Source organism: Dendrobates tinctorius, unplaced genomic scaffold, assembly GCF_039654945.1.
Source record: "Dendrobates tinctorius isolate UK_male_01 unplaced genomic scaffold, ASM3965494v1 ptg000350l, whole genome shotgun sequence".
Taxonomy (NCBI): domain Eukaryota; kingdom Metazoa; phylum Chordata; class Amphibia; order Anura; family Dendrobatidae; genus Dendrobates; species Dendrobates tinctorius.
In genome coordinates, this window is record NW_027362016.1 from 2152442 (window position 1) to 2168651 (window position 16210).

Sequence of the window (16210 nt, forward strand, 5' to 3'; positions counted from 1 at the left end):
CTGAAACAGACAGCACTTATCAGACACTAGCTGAAAGATTATAGTCAGCTTGTTTGACTTTGAAACACTGAGGCATTACTGAGACAAGTGTCCTTAAAAATATGCTGTGGACAAAGTCAAAAAGGCAAAAAACACAAGCTCCACACAGGTCCGTCATCTTTAATTTGAAATATAGGAGGTTTCTACTTTAATGGTGAGACAAAGCATCTACATATTTGACATTGCTCCAGTGAGTAGAGCCCACTTAAAAATGTATGGGTTGCTTGTCTCTGCAAGCAAAAGCTGGGCACTAAACTGGCATACTTGCAATGCTGGATGGTTCAGAGTGAAAACACCTATAGGCTGACAATAGTAATTGCAGGTGTTGATTAACTCATTGTGCAAAATAAATTCTAAAATGTGGTCACTTTGGGAGGTTTTCTGCTGTTTTGGTACTCTGCAAATTTCATCTGCAAGGTATTCCTGCAAAATCTGCATTGCAAAACCCAAATAGGGCTCTTCCTTTCAAAGCCCTGCTGTGTGGCCAAACAGTAGTTTCTGAAGAAATGTGGTGCATCACCGCATTTGTGAGAAATCTAACATTTCTAATATCCAAACAAAATAAATGGAGGTTTAAAAATTAATGCAGACGAAAAGTACGCATATAAAAAATGTTATTTATTGACTTTTTTGGGGTGGTGTGACAAGTTTTTAATCACAAGGAATGGTAACATTTCTGCTGACTAGCATGGAAGGAGTTAAGTTCCAGTTGCATGTCAAAGTTGGGATGGCCGAGCGGTCTAAGGCGCTGCGTTCAGTTTGCAGTCTCCCCTGGGTTCAAATCCCACTTCTGACATCAACATTTAATTTCAAGAAACTTTATCTTCATTTATTGATTAGATGAGGTCAAACAAAACTTAGTAATGTGGTTTTGAAAAATTTCCTGAGAGTCTTTGGAGTGAATCTGAATTTGTCCTCTCAAAAAAGAACTCTAGGAACATCAAACAGGTTTTTTGTGCATATGTCTGTTGTTCTTTTGGCACTAGAAAAATCCTTTGGACAGTCAATGAGGAGGGACAATTTCACCTCTTTGTGTTCTCTGTCCCTATTAGGGTAGGGAATCAACCTTCTACAGTGCTGTCATGAAATATATCTAGAAACGGATTTGCTGGTAAGTCTACTTTCATAGTTTTCACCTCATACATCAATAGACCATAACGATACTTAATAAACAAAAACTTAACAAGTAGGTAATCATAGTTTAAAAAATGTGAAATGCCCATGTCCTTCTGACATGTTTCAGCACATTTTGGGACAAATGGTCTCACTTTTAACAATCAATAAAATATTTTCTCTAAATTTTTGTCTCTTTTTTGCTCCAATTGTTTGCATCTCATAAAAAATAAAACTTGATGTAACATTATGCATGCAAATTGTGTTTTATGTGCGACCATGACCTATTCTAGAAGCACAGGGTCAGAATTATACTGGTGCATGGAGACAAACTGAAAATGTAAAAATTCAATGGCAAAATTGCTGTCTTTTTCTACTCATTCACAAATAGTTAATGAATGTTATTAAATATGTACAGCAAAATGGAAGGCGTTTCAAATAGAAATCATGCTTCAAAAAACAGTCAAATGAAAAATTATAATATATCCCTCCAGGTGTGACACTTGACATTTGCAGAGTGTCAAACCCCCCAGAAAATGTATAGATATGGCCGAAATAGCTCAGTTGGGAGAGCGTTAGACTTAAGATCTAAAGGTCCCTGGTCCAATCCCGGGTTTCGGCAAATTGCTTTTTCTTCACCGTTTACATTTTAAGGAGATATTAAACAAAGCACATGGACTGATCATGATCAAAAGGTCTAAAAATCTTAACTATCTACAGAAAACAAAATGTTAAAAATTTGAGAAACGGTAACTTTTTCCTTTTGAACACATGAATGTTTTTTAGTAATTTTTCCTCTATTTTGTTTTATTTCAGATTGACTTAGCTGTAAGAGGATTAAAAGGTAACCTGATAGCTGAAAGAGACAGCACTTATCAGACACTAGCTGAATGATTATAGTCAGCTTGTTTGACTTTGAAACACTGAGGCATTACTGAGACAAATGTCCTTAAAAAATATGCTGTGGACAAAGTCAAAAAGGCAAAAAATACAACCTCCACACAGGTCCGTCATCTTTAATTTGAAATATAGGAGGTTTCTACTTTAATGGTGAGACAAAGCATCTACATATTTGACATTGCTCCAGTGAGTAGAGCCCACTTAAAAATGTATGGGTTGCTTGACTCTGCAAGCAAAAGCTGGGCACTAAACTGGCATACTTGCAATGCTGGATGGTTCAGAGTGAAAACACCTATAGGCTGACAATAGTAATTGCAGGTGTTGATTAACTCATTGTGCAAAATAATTTCTAAAATGTGGTCACTTTGGGAGGTTTTCTGCTGTTTTGGTACTCTGCAAATTTCATCTGCAAGGTATTCCTGCAAAATCTGCATTGCAAAACCCAAATAGGGCTCTTCCTTTCAAAGCCCTGCTGTGTGGCCAAACAGTAGTTTCTGAAGAAATGTGGTGCATCACCGCATTTGTGAGAAATCTAACATTTCTAATATCCAAACAAAATAAATGGAGGTTTAAAAATTAATGCAGACGAAAAGTACGCATATAAAAAATGTTATTTATTGACTTTTTTGGGGTGGTGTGACAAGTTTTTAATCACAAGGAATGGTAACATTTCTGCTGACTAGCATGGAAGGAGTTAAGTTCCAATTGCAAATCGAAGTCAGGATGGCCGAGCGGTCTAAGGCGCAGCGTTCAGGTCGCAGTCTCCCGTGGAGGTGTGGGTTCAAATCCCACTTCTGACATCAACATTTAATTTCAAGAAACTTTATCTTCATTTATTGATTAGATGAGGTCAAACAAAACTTAGTAATGTGGTTTTGAAAAATTTCCTGAGAGTCTTTGGAGTGAATCTGAATTTGTCCTCTCAAAAAAGAACTCTAGTAACATCAAACAGATTTTTTGTGCATATGTCTGTTGTTCTTTTGGCACTAGAAAAATCCTTTGGACAGTCAATGAGGAGGGACTATTTCACCTCTTTGTGTTCTCTGTCCCTATTAGGGTAGGGAATCAACCTTCTACAGTGCTGTCATGAAATATATCTAGAAACGGATTTGCTGGTAAGTCTACTTTCATAGTTTTCACCTCATACATCAATAGACCATAACGATACTTAATAAACAAAAACTTAACAAGTAGGTAATCATAGTTTAAAAAATGTGAAATGCCCATGTCATTCTGACATGTTTCAGCACATTTTGGGACAAATGGTCTCACTTTTAACAATCAATAAAATATTTTCTCTAAATTTTTGTCTCTTTTTTGCTCCAATTGTTTGCATCTCATAAAAAATAAAACTTGATGTAACATTATGCATGCAAATTGTGTTTTATGTGCGACCATGACCTATTCTAGAAGCACAGGGTCAGAATTATACTGGTGCATGGAGACAAACTGAAAATGTAAAAATTCAATGGCAAAATTGCTGTCTTTTTCTACTCATTCACAAATAGTTAATGAATGTTATTAAATATGTACAGCAAAATGGAAGGCGTTTCAAATAGAAATCATGCTTCAAAAAACAGTCAAATGAAAAATTATAATATATCCCTCCAGGTGTGACACTTGACATTTGCAGAGTGTCAAACCCCCCAGAAACTGTATAGATATGGCCGAAATAGCTCAGTTGGGAGAGCGTTAGACTGAAGATCTAAAGGTCCCGGGTTTTGGCAAAATGCTTTTTCTTCACCATTTACATTTTAAGGAGATATTAAACAAAGCACATGGACTGATCATGATCAAAAGGCCTAAAAATCTTAACTATCTACAGAAAACAAAATGTTAAAAATTTGAGAAACGGTAACTTTTTCCTTTTGAACACATGAATGTTTTTTAGTAATTTTTCCTCTATTTTGTTTTATTTCAGATTGACTTAGCTGTAAGAGGATTAAAAGGTAACCTGATAGCTGAAACAGACAGCACTTATCAGACACTAGCTGAATGATTATAGTCAGCTTGTTTGACTTTGAAACACTGAGGCATTACTGAGACAAATGTCCTTAAAAAATATGCTGTGGACAAAGTCAAAAAGGCAAAAAACACAAGCTCCACACAGGTCCGTCATCTTTAATTTGAAATATAGGAGGTTTCTACTTTAATGGTGAGACAAAGCATCTACATATTTGACATTGCTCCAGTGAGTAGAGCCCACTTAAAAATGTATGGGTTGATTGTCTCTGCAAGCAAAAGCTGGGCACTAAACTGGCATACTTGCAATGCTGGATGGTTCAGAGTGAAAACACCTATAGGCTGACAATAGTAATTGCAGGTGTTGATTAACTCATTGTGCAAAATAATTTCTAAAATGTGGTCACTTTGGGAGGTTTTCTGCTGTTTTGGTACTCTGCAAATTTCATCTGCAAGGTATTCCTGCAAAATCTGCATTGCAAAACCCAAATAGGGCTCTTCCTTTCAAAGCCCTGCTGTGTGGCCAAACAGTAGTTTCTGAAGAAATGTGGTGCATCACCGCATTTGTGAGAAATCTAACATTTCTAATATCCAAACAAAATAAATGGAGGTTTAAAAATTAATGCAGACGAAAAGTACGCATATAAAAAATGTTATTTATTGACTTTTTTGGGGTGGTGTGACAAGTTTTTAATCACAAGGAATGGTAACATTTCTGCTGACTAGCATGGAAGGAGTTAAGTTCCAACTGCATATCGAAGTCAGGATGGTCGAGTGGTCTAAGGCGCTGCGTTCAGGTCGCAGTCTCCCCTGGAGGTGTGGGTTCAAATCCCACTTCTGACATCAACATTTAATTTCAAGAAACTTTATCTTTATTGATTAGATGAGGTCAAACAAAACTTAGTAATGTGGTTTTGAAAAATTTCCTGAGAGTCTTTGGAGTGAATCTGAATTTGTCCTCTCAAAAAAGAACTCTAGGAACATCAAACAGATTTTTTGTGCATATGTCTGTTGTTCTTTTGGCACTAGAAAAATCCTTTGGACAGTCAATGAGGAGGGACTATTTCACCTCTTTGTGTTCTCTGTCCCTATTAGGGTAGGGAATCAACCTTCTACAGTGCTGTCATGAAATATATCTAGAAACGGATTTGCTGGTAAGTCTACTTTCATAGTTTTCACCTCATACATCAATAGACCATAACGATACGTAATAAACAACAACTTAACAAGTAGGTAATCATAGTTTAAAAAATGTGAAATGCCCATGTCATTCTGACATGTTTCAGCACATTTTGGGACAAATGGTCTCACTTTTAACAATCAATAAAATATTTTCTCTAAATTTTTGTCTCTTTTTTGCTCCAATTGTTTGCATCTCATAAAAAATAAAACTTGATGTAACATTATGCATGCAAATTGTGTTTTATGTGCGACCATGACCTATTCTAGAAGCACAGGGTCAGAATTATACTGGTGCATGGAGACAAACTGAAAATGTAAAAATTCAATGGCAAAATTGCTGTCTTTTTCTACTCATTCACAAATAGTTAATGAATGTTATTAAATATGTACAGCAAAATGGAAGGCGTTTCAAATAGAAATCATGCTTCAAAAAACAGTCAAATGAAAAATTATAATATATCCCTCCAGGTGTGACACTTGACATTTGCAGAGTGTCAAACCCCCCAGAAAATGTATAGATATGGCAGAAATAGCTCAGTTGGGAGAGCGTTAGACTGAAGATCTAAAGGTCCCGGGTTTCAGCAAAATGCTTTTTCTTCACCATTTACTTTTTAAGGAGATATTAAACAAAGCACATGGACTGATCATGATCAAAAGGCCTAAAAATCTTAACTATCTACAGAAAACAAAATGTTAAAAATTTGAGAAACGGTAACTTTTTCCTTTTGAACACATGAATGTTTTTTAGTAATTTTTCCTCTATTTTGTTTTATTTCAGATTGACTTAGCTGTAAGAGGATTAAAAGGTAACCTGATAGCTGAAACAGACAGCACTTATCAGACACTAGCTGAATGATTATAGTCAGCTTGTTTGACTTTGAAACACTGAGGCATTACTGAGACAAATGTCCTTAAAAAATATGCTGTGGACAAAGTCAAAAAGGCAAAAAACACAAGCTCCACACAGGTCCGTCATCTTTAATTTGAAATATAGGAGGTTTCTACTTTAATGGTGAGACAAAGCATCTACATATTTGACATTGCTCCAGTGAGTAGAGCCCACTTAAAAATGTATGGGTTGCTTGTCTCTGCAAGCAAAAGCTGGGCACTAAACTGGCATACTTGCAATGCTGGATGGTTCAGAGTGAAAACACCTATAGGCTGACAATAGTAATTGCAGGTGTTGATTAACTCATTGTGCAAAATAATTTCTAAAATGTGGTCACTTTGGGAGGTTTTCTGCTGTTTTGGTACTCTGCAAATTTCATCTGCAAGGTATTCCTGCAAAATCTGCATTGCAAAACCCAAATAGGGCTCTTCCTTTCAAAGCCCTGCTGTGTGGCCAAACAGTAGTTTCTGAAGAAATGTGGTGCATCACCGCATTTGTGAGAAATCTAACATTTCTAATATCCAAACAAAATAAATGGAGGTTTAAAAATTAATGCAGACGAAAAGTACGCATATAAAAAATGTTATTTATTGACTTTTTTGGGGTGGTGTGACAAGTTTTTAATCACAAGAAATGGTAACATTTCTGCTGACTAGCATGGAAGGAGTTAAGTTAAGTCAGGATGGCCGAGCGGTCTAAGGCGCTGCGTTCAGGTCGCAGTCTCCCCTGCAGGCGTGGGTTTAAATCCCACTTCTGACATCAACATTTAATTTCAAGAAACTTTATCTTCATGTAATGTGGTTTTGAAAAATTTCCTGAGAGTCTTTGGAGTGAATCTGAATTTGTCCTCTCAAAAAAGAACTCTAGGAACATCAAACAGATTTTTTGTGCGTATCTGTTGTTCTTTTGGCACTAGAAAAATCCTTTGGACAGTCAATGAGGAGGGACTATTTCACCTCTTTGTGTTCTCTGTCCCTATTAGGGTAGGGAATCAACCTTCTACAGTGCTGTCATGAAATATATCTAGAAACGGATTTGCTGGTAAGTCTACTTTCATAGTTTTCACCTCATACATCAATAGACCATAACGATACTTAATAAACAAAAACTTAACAAATAGGTAATCATAGTTTAAAAAATGTGAAATGCCCATGTCATTCTGACATGTTTCAGCACATTTTGGGACAAATGGTCTCACTTTTAACAATCAATAAAATATTTTCTCTAAATTTTTGTCTCTTTTTTGCTCCAATTGTTTGCATCTCATAAAAAATAAAACTTGATGTAACATTATGCATGCAAATTGTGTTTTATGTGCGACCATGACCTATTCTAGAAGCACAGGGTCAGAATTATACTGGTGCATGGAGACAAACTGAAAATGTAAAAATTCAATGGCAAAATTGCTGTCTTTTTCTACTCATTCACAAATAGTTAATGAATGTTATTAAATATGTACAGCAAAATGGAAGGCGTTTCAAATAGAAATCATGCTTCAAAAAACAGTCAAATGAAAAATTATAATATATCACTCCAGGTGTGACACTTGACATTTGCAGAGTGTCAAACCCCCTAGAAAATGTATAGATATGGCCGAAATAGCTCAGTTGGGAGAGCGTTAGACTGAAGATCTAAAGGTCCCTGGTCCAATCCCGGGTTTCGGCAAAATGCTTTTTCTTCACCGTTTACATTTTAAGGAGATATTAAACAAAGCACATGGACTGATCATGATCAAATGGCCTAAAAATCTTAACTATCTACAGAAAACAAAATGTTAAAAATTTGAGAAACGGTAACTTTTTCCTTTTGAACACATGAATGTTTTTTAGTAATTTTTCCTCTATTTTGTTTTATTTCAGATTGACTTAGCTGTAAGAGGATTAAAAGGTAACCTAATAGCTGAAACAGACAGCACTTATCAGACACTAGCTGAATGATTATAGTCAGCTTGTTTGACTTTGAAACACTGAGGCATTACTGAGACAAATGTCCTTAAAAAATATGCTGTGGACAAAGTCAAAAAGGCAAAAAACACAAGCTCCACACAGGTCCGTCATCTTTAATTTGAAATATAGGAGGTTTCTACTTTAATGGTGAGACAAAGCATCTACATATTTGACATTGCTCCAGTGAGTAGAGCCCACTTAAAAATGTATGGGTTGCTTGTCTCTGCAAGCAAAAGCTGGGCACTAAACTGGCATACTTGCAATGCTGGATGGTTCAGAGTGAAAACACCTATAGGCTGACAATAGTAATTGCAGGTGTTGATTAACTCATTGTGCAAAATAATTTCTAAAATGTGGTCACTTTGGGAGGTTTTCTGCTGTTTTGGTACTCTGCAAATTTCATCTGCAAGGTATTCCTGCAAAATCTGCATTGCAAAACCCAAATAGGGCTCTTCCTTTCAAAGCCCTGCTGTGTGGCCAAACAGTAGTTTCTGAAGAAATGTGGTGCATCACCGCATTTGTGAGAAATCTAACATTTCTAATATCCAAACAAAATAAATGGAGGTTTAAAAATTAATGCAGATGAAAAGTACGCATATAAAAAAATGTTATTTATTGACTTTTTTGGGGTGGTGTGACAAGTTTTTAATCACAAGAAATGGTAACATTTCTGCTGACTAGCATGGAAGGAGTTAAGTTCCAATTGCATAGCGAAGTCAGGATGGCCGAGCGGTCTAAGGCGCAGCGTTCAGGTCGCAGTCTCCCCTGGAGGCATGGGTTCAAATCCCATTTCTGACATCAACATTTAATTTCAAGAAACTTTATCTTCATTTATTGATTAGATGAGGTCAAACAAAACTTAGTAATGTGGTTTTGAAAAATTTCCTGAGAGTCTTTGGAGTGAATCTGAATTTGTCCTCTCAAAAAAGAACTCTAGGAACATCAAACAGATTTTTTGTGCGTATCTGTTGTTCTTTTGGCACTAGAAAAATCCTTTGGACAGTCAATGAGGAGGGACTATTTCACCTCTTTGTGTTCTCTGTCCCTATTAGGGTAGGGAATCAACCTTCTACAGTGCTGTCATGAAATATATCTAGAAACGGATTTGCTGGTAAGTCTACTTTCATAGTTTTCACCTCATACATCAATAGACCATAACGATACTTAATAAACAAAAACTTAACAAATAGGTAATCATAGTTTAAAAAATGTGAAATGCCCATGTCATTCTGACATGTTTCAGCACATTTTGGGACAAATGGTCTCACTTTTAACAATCAATAAAATATTTTCTCTAAATTTTTGTCTCTTTTTTGCTCCAATTGTTTGCATCTCATAAAAAATAAAACTTGATGTAACATTATGCATGCAAATTGTGTTTCATGTGCGACCATGACCTATTCTAGAAGCACAGGGTCAGAATTATACTGGTGCATGGAGAAAAACTGAAAATGTAAAAATTCAATGGCAAAATTGCTGTCTTTTTCTACTCATTCACAAATAGTTAATGAATGTTATTAAATATGTACAGCAAAATGGAAGGCGTTTCAAATAGAAATCATGCTTCAAAAAACAGTCAAATGAAAAATTATAATATATCCCTCCAGGTGTGACACTTGACATTTGCAGAGTGTCAAACCCCCCAGAATATGTATAGATATGGCCGAAATAGCTCAGTTGGGAGAGCGTTAGACTGAAGATCTAAAGGTCCCTGGTCCAATCCCGGGTTTCGGCCAAATGCTTTTTCTTCACCGTTTACATTTTAAGGAGATATTAAACAAAGCACATGGACTGATCATGATCAAATGGCCTAAAAATCTTAACTATCTACAGAAAACAAAATGTTAAAAATTTGAGAAACGGTAACTTTTTCCTTTTGAACACATGAATGTTTTTTAGTAATTTTTCCTCTATTTTGTTTTATTTCAGATTGACTTAGCTGTAAGAGGATTAAAAGGTAACCTGATAGCTGAAACAGACAGCACTTATCAGACACTAGCTGAATGATTATAGTCAGCTTGTTTGACTTTGAAACACTGAGGCATTACTGAGACAAATGTCCTTAAAAAATATGCTGTGGACAAAGTCAAAAAGGCAAAAAACACAAGCTCCACACAGGTCCGTCATCTTTAATTTGAAATATAGGAGGTTTCTACTTTAATGGTGAGACAAAGCATCTACATATTTGACATTGCTCCAGTGAGTAGAGCCCACTTAAAAATGTATGGGTTGCTTGTCTCTGCAAGCAAAAGCTGGGCACTAAACTGGCATACTTGCAATGCTGGATGGTTCAGAGTGAAAACACCTATAGGCTGACAATAGTAATTGCAGGTGTTGATTAACTCATTGTGCAAAATAATTTCTAAAATGTGGTCACTTTGGGAGGTTTTCTGCTGTTTTGGTACTCTGCAAATTTCATCTGCAAGGTATTCCTGCAAAATCTGCATTGCAAAACCCAAATAGGGCTTTTCCTTTCAAAGCCCTGCTGTGTGGCCAAACAGTAGTTTCTGAAGAAATGTGGTGCATCACCGCATTTGTGAGAAATCTAACATTTCTAATATCCAAACAAAATAAATGGAGGTTTAAAAATTAATGCAGATGAAAAGTACGCATATAAAAAATGTTATTTATTGACTTTTTTGGGGTGGTGTGACAAGTTTTTAATCACAAGGAATGGTAACATTTCTGCTGACTAGCATGGAAGGAGTTAAGTTCCAATTGCATATCAAAGTCAGGATGGCCGAGTGGTCTAAGGCGCTGCGTTCAGGTCTAAAGCGCTGCGTTCAGGTCGCAGTCTCTCCTGGAGATGCTTCTGACATCAACATTTAATTTCAATAAACTTTATCTTCATTTATTGATTAGATGAGGTCAAACAAAACTTAGTAATGTGGTTTTGAAAAATTTCCTGAGAGTCTTTGGAGTGAATCTGAATTTGTCCCCTCAAAAAAGAACTCTAGGAACATCAAACAGATTTTTTGTGCATATGTCTGTTGTTCTTTTGGCACTAGAAAAATCCTTTGGACAGTCAATGAGGAGGGACTATTTCACCTCTTTGTGTTCTCTGTCCTTCATAGGAATGTATTAAAAGAGATTACACCAAATCAGATGCAAAAAAAAACATTTATTTACCATAAACTTATTAAAACTAAAAGTACCACTTTTCGGTAGTACCGCCAAATAGGCTCCAGTTATCTTTACTTAACTATTGCTTAAATATAAAATTATGGAAAAAAACTTAAAGGATATTGCACTTAGATGTTACTTAATTATTTTCTACTCATCTTCAGTGGTTTCAATTGCAGCAGAAGCAGCACAGGTACACTTAGAAAAGCAAGGCTGGCAGACGAAAGTTGCATGGGAAAGGCAGATTGATTCTTTACATATTTTGCAGTCATATTTAGAAAGCCTTCTGAAACCAGATACAAATGAGCAGGTAGTACAACTGCGTCTTTTAGAAGGTGATAGAGTCGGTGTTTGTTCTGGAACGTCCTTGGGACGATATTTCTTCAACCGGTGTTGCAGGGCAAGGGGCATTCCAACCGTCTTTGTACTTCTTAGGCTTAGCTCTCCACTCACCAGTTCATTAGCCAATTGTTTTAGGTACATTCTTCTGCGCATTTGTTTAAGTTCATTACCGAGGTAAATTACTTGTGAGTTGATGCCACCCACATTCAGCATTGTAAAGAAGATTACCATCGGCCAGCGTTTGGTATTTCGACTTACATTGAAATTGCCACACATTTGGTCAGCAGTGTCAACGCCGCTTTTGGTCAAATTATAAAAAGTTATGATTTCTGGTTTCCTTAGCTCCCCAGACTCTGGATCAATGGTGTAATCATTATGTAATGAAGAGACCAAAATCACATTTTTCCTCTCGCGTGGGATGTAAGAAACTAAAATCTTTCCATTACTGAACCCAAACATAGTGCTATACTGTTGTTTGCCTTTTGTATATAGAAAATCTGGCGGCAACTGCCTTTTGTTTTTTCTAACAGTTCCCACATATGACAGCTTTTTCGTTTTTAAAAAATCAATCAGATCAAAGTCAGTAAACCAGTTGTCAGCAGTGATATTTCGACCAGATCCAAACATTGGCTCAGCAATTCTCTTTACCACATCACTAGGCTTGTTGCTCACATTGAAAGGACCTGGTGGCTGTCTTCCACAATAAACTTCCATGTTCATAGTGTACATCATCCTTGCATCAACCATGGCAAAAATTTTAATTCCATATTTGTTTGGCTTTGATGGTATATATTGCCGAAAACCACATCTTCCACGGAAACCTGGAAGCATCTCATCAATAGTGAGGTTTTGCCCCGGGCAATAGTTTTTTTGACAATTCATAATAAATTGTTGAAATATGTCCCGAATTGGTGCAAGCCGGTCATAACCTTTTCATTCTGTCCAGGTACTTCGATCATCGAAACGGAGGCAACGGATCAGGACTTTGAATCGTTTCAGATTCATCACAAGGCTGAATTTTTCGATGCCATCACCGTCTGTCCCCCACAGCTCCTCCAAACTTTGCCTATTTGCTCTGAAAGCACCAGCTAGGTATAACAAGCCAATAAATGCCTTGAGTTCAATCACATCAGTGTTTTTGATGTCCCTCTCTCTGGAGAATTGCTCTTTGATTGTGTCAATATACTGGTTAGTGAACCGAACAATAGTTTCCAACATGCTATCTGTAATTAGATTACTCCAACATTCCACTGCAGTTTTAGCTTTTCTAGCACTTCCAATAACTCCAGGAAGGTGTGTAATAATATTGTGGGATTCTCTGCGCTGTTTGTTCTTGGGTGCCTTTTTGTTCCACTTTGTATTTTTATCTTTGCCCAAATAATAAGCTAGATCTGTGTCTGTTTCCTCTGTATCAGTGTCATCACCATCCTGCTCTGTTCCAGAATCAGTGTTACATTCTGCTACCTCATCTTCAGATGAAATGTCACTAGATTCCTCTAAATCCTCAGTTACTGCTGGTTCTTCCTCATCATCTTCTAACAAAAAAATCTTCATTTCTTCTAAATGAAGGGGTTTAGATGAATCATACTGTTTTCTGGCCATTGCAGCAGAAAATCTGAAGCAAGAGAGAAAGAGTATGTGTTAGGGCGCAATGTGCCTTAGAAGCCACCCTCCTTTTGTCTAAGAAAACAGTACTTATGTACACTAACTTAGCATTAATCCTTCATAAAACAAGCTAAATACACAATCGTGATGAATAAAAAAAGAAAATACTAACCTTTCAATTTGTGTTGAAATCAGGCGCAATGTGCCTGAGAAGCCAAAGTGTTGATATCTGCTCACTAGAAGGTCTGCTGAGTCACTGTGATATCAGGTTTCACAGAGCCTGTAGAGTCAGGAGATAACTAGGAGGGGTGGGGTTTTCTGATAAGTGGGCAAGGAGAGAGAAGTGAAACTAATTACTGTGTGCCTGTCAGATCTATTGCGCCTGACAGAGGGTTAGGGTAGGGAATCAACCTTCTACAGTGCTGTCATGAAATATATCTAGAAACGGATTTGCTGGTAAGTCTACTTTCATAGTTTTCACCTCATACATCAATAGACCATAACGATACTTAATAAACAAAAACTTAACAAGTAGGTAATCATAGTTTAAAAAATGTGAAATGCCCATGTCATTCTGACATGTTTCAGCACATTTTGGGACAAATGGTCTCACTTTTAACATTAACAATCAATAAAATATTTTCTCTAAATTTTTGTCTCTATTTTGTTCCAATTGTTTGCATCTCATAAAAAATAAAACTTGATGTAACATTATGCATGCAAATTGTGTTTTATGTGCGACCATGACCTATTCTAGAAGCACAGGGTCAGAATTATACTGGTGCATGGAGACAAACTGAAAATGTAAAAATTCAATGGCAAAATTGCTGTCTTTTTCTACTCATTCACAAATAGTTAATGAATGTTATTAAATATGTACAGCAAAATGGAAGGCGTTTCAAATAGAAATCATGCTTCAAAAAACAGTCAAATGAAAAATTATAATATATCCCTCCAGGTGTGACACTTGACATTTGCAGAGTGTCAAACCCCCCAGAAAATGTATAGATATGGCAGAAATAGCTCAGTTGGGAGAGCGTTAGACTGAAGATCTAAAGGTCCTGGGTTTCGGCAAAATGCTTTTTCTTCACCATTTACTTTTTAAGGAGATATTAAACAAAGCACATGGACTGATCATGATCAAAAGGCCTAAAAATCTTAACTATCTACAGAAAACAAAATGTTAAAAATTTGAGAAACGGTAACTTTTTCCTTTTGAACACATGAATGTTTTTTAGTAATTTTTCCTCTATTTTGTTTTATTTCAGATTGACTTAGCTGTAAGAGGATTAAAAGGTAACCTGATAGCTGAAACAGACAGCACTTATCAGACACTAGCTGAATGATTATAGTCAGCTTGTTTGACTTTGAAACACTGAGGCATTACTGAGACAAATGTCCTTAAAAAATATGCTGTGGACAAAGTCAAAAAGGCAAAAAACACAAGCTCCACACAGGTCCGTCATCTTTAATTTGAAATATAGGAGGTTTCTACTTTAATGGTGAGACAAAGCATCTACATATTTGACATTGCTCCAGTGAGTAGAGCCCACTTAAAAATGTATGGGTTGCTTGTCTCTGCAAGCAAAAGCTGGGCACTAAACTGGCATACTTGCAATGCTGGATGGTTCAGAGTGAAAACACCTATAGGCTGACAATAGTAATTGCAGGTGTTGATTAACTCATTGTGCAAAATAATTTCTAAAATGTGGTCACTTTGGGAGGTTTTCTGCTGTTTTGGTACTCTGCAAATTTCATCTGCAAGGTATTCCTGCAAAATCTGCATTGCAAAACCCAAATAGGGCTCTTCCTTTCAAAGCCCTGCTGTGTGGCCAAACAGTAGTTTCTGAAGAAATGTGGTGCATCACCGCATTTGTGAGAAATCTAACATTTCTAATATCCAAACAAAATAAATGGAGGTTTAAAAATTAATGCAGACGAAAAGTACGCATATAAAAAATGTTATTTATTGACTTTTTTGGGGTGGTGTGACAAGTTTTTAATCACAAGGAATGGTAACATTTCTGCTGACTAGCATGGAAGGAGTTAAGTTCCAACTGCATATCGAAGTCAGGATGGTCGAGTGGTCTAAGGCGCTGCGTTCAGGTCGCAGTCTCCCCTGGAGGTGTGGGTTCAAATCCCACTTCTGACATCAACATTTAATTTCAAGAAACTTTATCTTTATTGATTAGATGAGGTCAAACAAAACTTAGTAATGTGGTTTTGAAAAATTTCCTGAGAGTCTTTGGAGTGAATCTGAATTTGTCCTCTCAAAAAAGAACTCTAGGAACATCAAACAGATTTTTTGTGCATATGTCTGTTGTTCTTTTGGCACTAGAAAAATCCTTTGGACAGTCAATGAGGAGGGACTATTTCACCTCTTTGTGTTCTCTGTCCCTATTAGGGTAGGGAATCAACCTTCTACAGTGCTGTCATGAAATATATCTAGAAACGGATTTGCTGGTAAGTCTACTTTCATAGTTTTCACCTCATACATCAATAGACCATAACGATACGTAATAAACAACAACTTAACAAGTAGGTAATCATAGTTTAAAAAATGTGAAATGCCCATGTCATTCTGACATGTTTCAGCACATTTTGGGACAAATGGTCTCACTTTTAACAATCAATAAAATATTTTCTCTAAATTTTTGTCTCTTTTTTGCTCCAATTGTTTGCATCTCATAAAAAATAAAACTTGATGTAACATTATGCATGCAAATTGTGTTTTATGTGCGACCATGACCTATTCTAGAAGCACAGGGTCAGAATTATACTGGTGCATGGAGACAAACTGAAAATGTAAAAATTCAATGGCAAAATTGCTGTCTTTTTCTACTCATTCACAAATAGTTAATGAATGTTATTAAATATGTACAGCAAAATGGAAGGCGTTTCAAATAGAAATCATGCTTCAAAAAACAGTCAAATGAAAAATTATAATATATCCCTCCAGGTGTGACACTTGACATTTGCAGAGTGTCAAACCCCCCAGAAAATGTATAGATATGGCAGAAATAGCTCAGTTGGGAGAGCGTTAGACTGAAGATCTAAAGGTCCCGGGTTTCGGCAAAATGCTTTTTCTTCACCATTTACTTTTTAAGGA

At 36.4% G+C, this 16210-nt stretch overlaps 4 non-coding genes across 4 annotated transcripts; all 4 read left to right on the forward strand.

Annotated features, from left to right (window-relative positions):
* Positions 1-1701: 1701 nt before the first annotated feature.
* TRNAL-UAA (transfer RNA leucine (anticodon UAA)) lies at positions 1702-1774 on the forward strand. The gene has a single exon. It is a non-coding gene; the product is annotated as a tRNA-Leu (tRNA).
* A 3000-nt stretch (positions 1775-4774) lies between these two features.
* TRNAL-CAG (transfer RNA leucine (anticodon CAG)) lies at positions 4775-4857 on the forward strand. The gene has a single exon. It is a non-coding gene; the product is annotated as a tRNA-Leu (tRNA).
* A 2820-nt stretch (positions 4858-7677) lies between these two features.
* TRNAF-GAA (transfer RNA phenylalanine (anticodon GAA)) lies at positions 7678-7750 on the forward strand. Its single transcript has one exon. It is a non-coding gene; the product is annotated as a tRNA-Phe (tRNA).
* Positions 7751-15170: 7420 nt separating this feature from the next.
* On the forward strand, positions 15171-15253 carry TRNAL-CAG (transfer RNA leucine (anticodon CAG)). Its single transcript has one exon. It is a non-coding gene; the product is annotated as a tRNA-Leu (tRNA).
* The last annotated feature ends 957 nt before the right edge of the window (positions 15254-16210 follow it).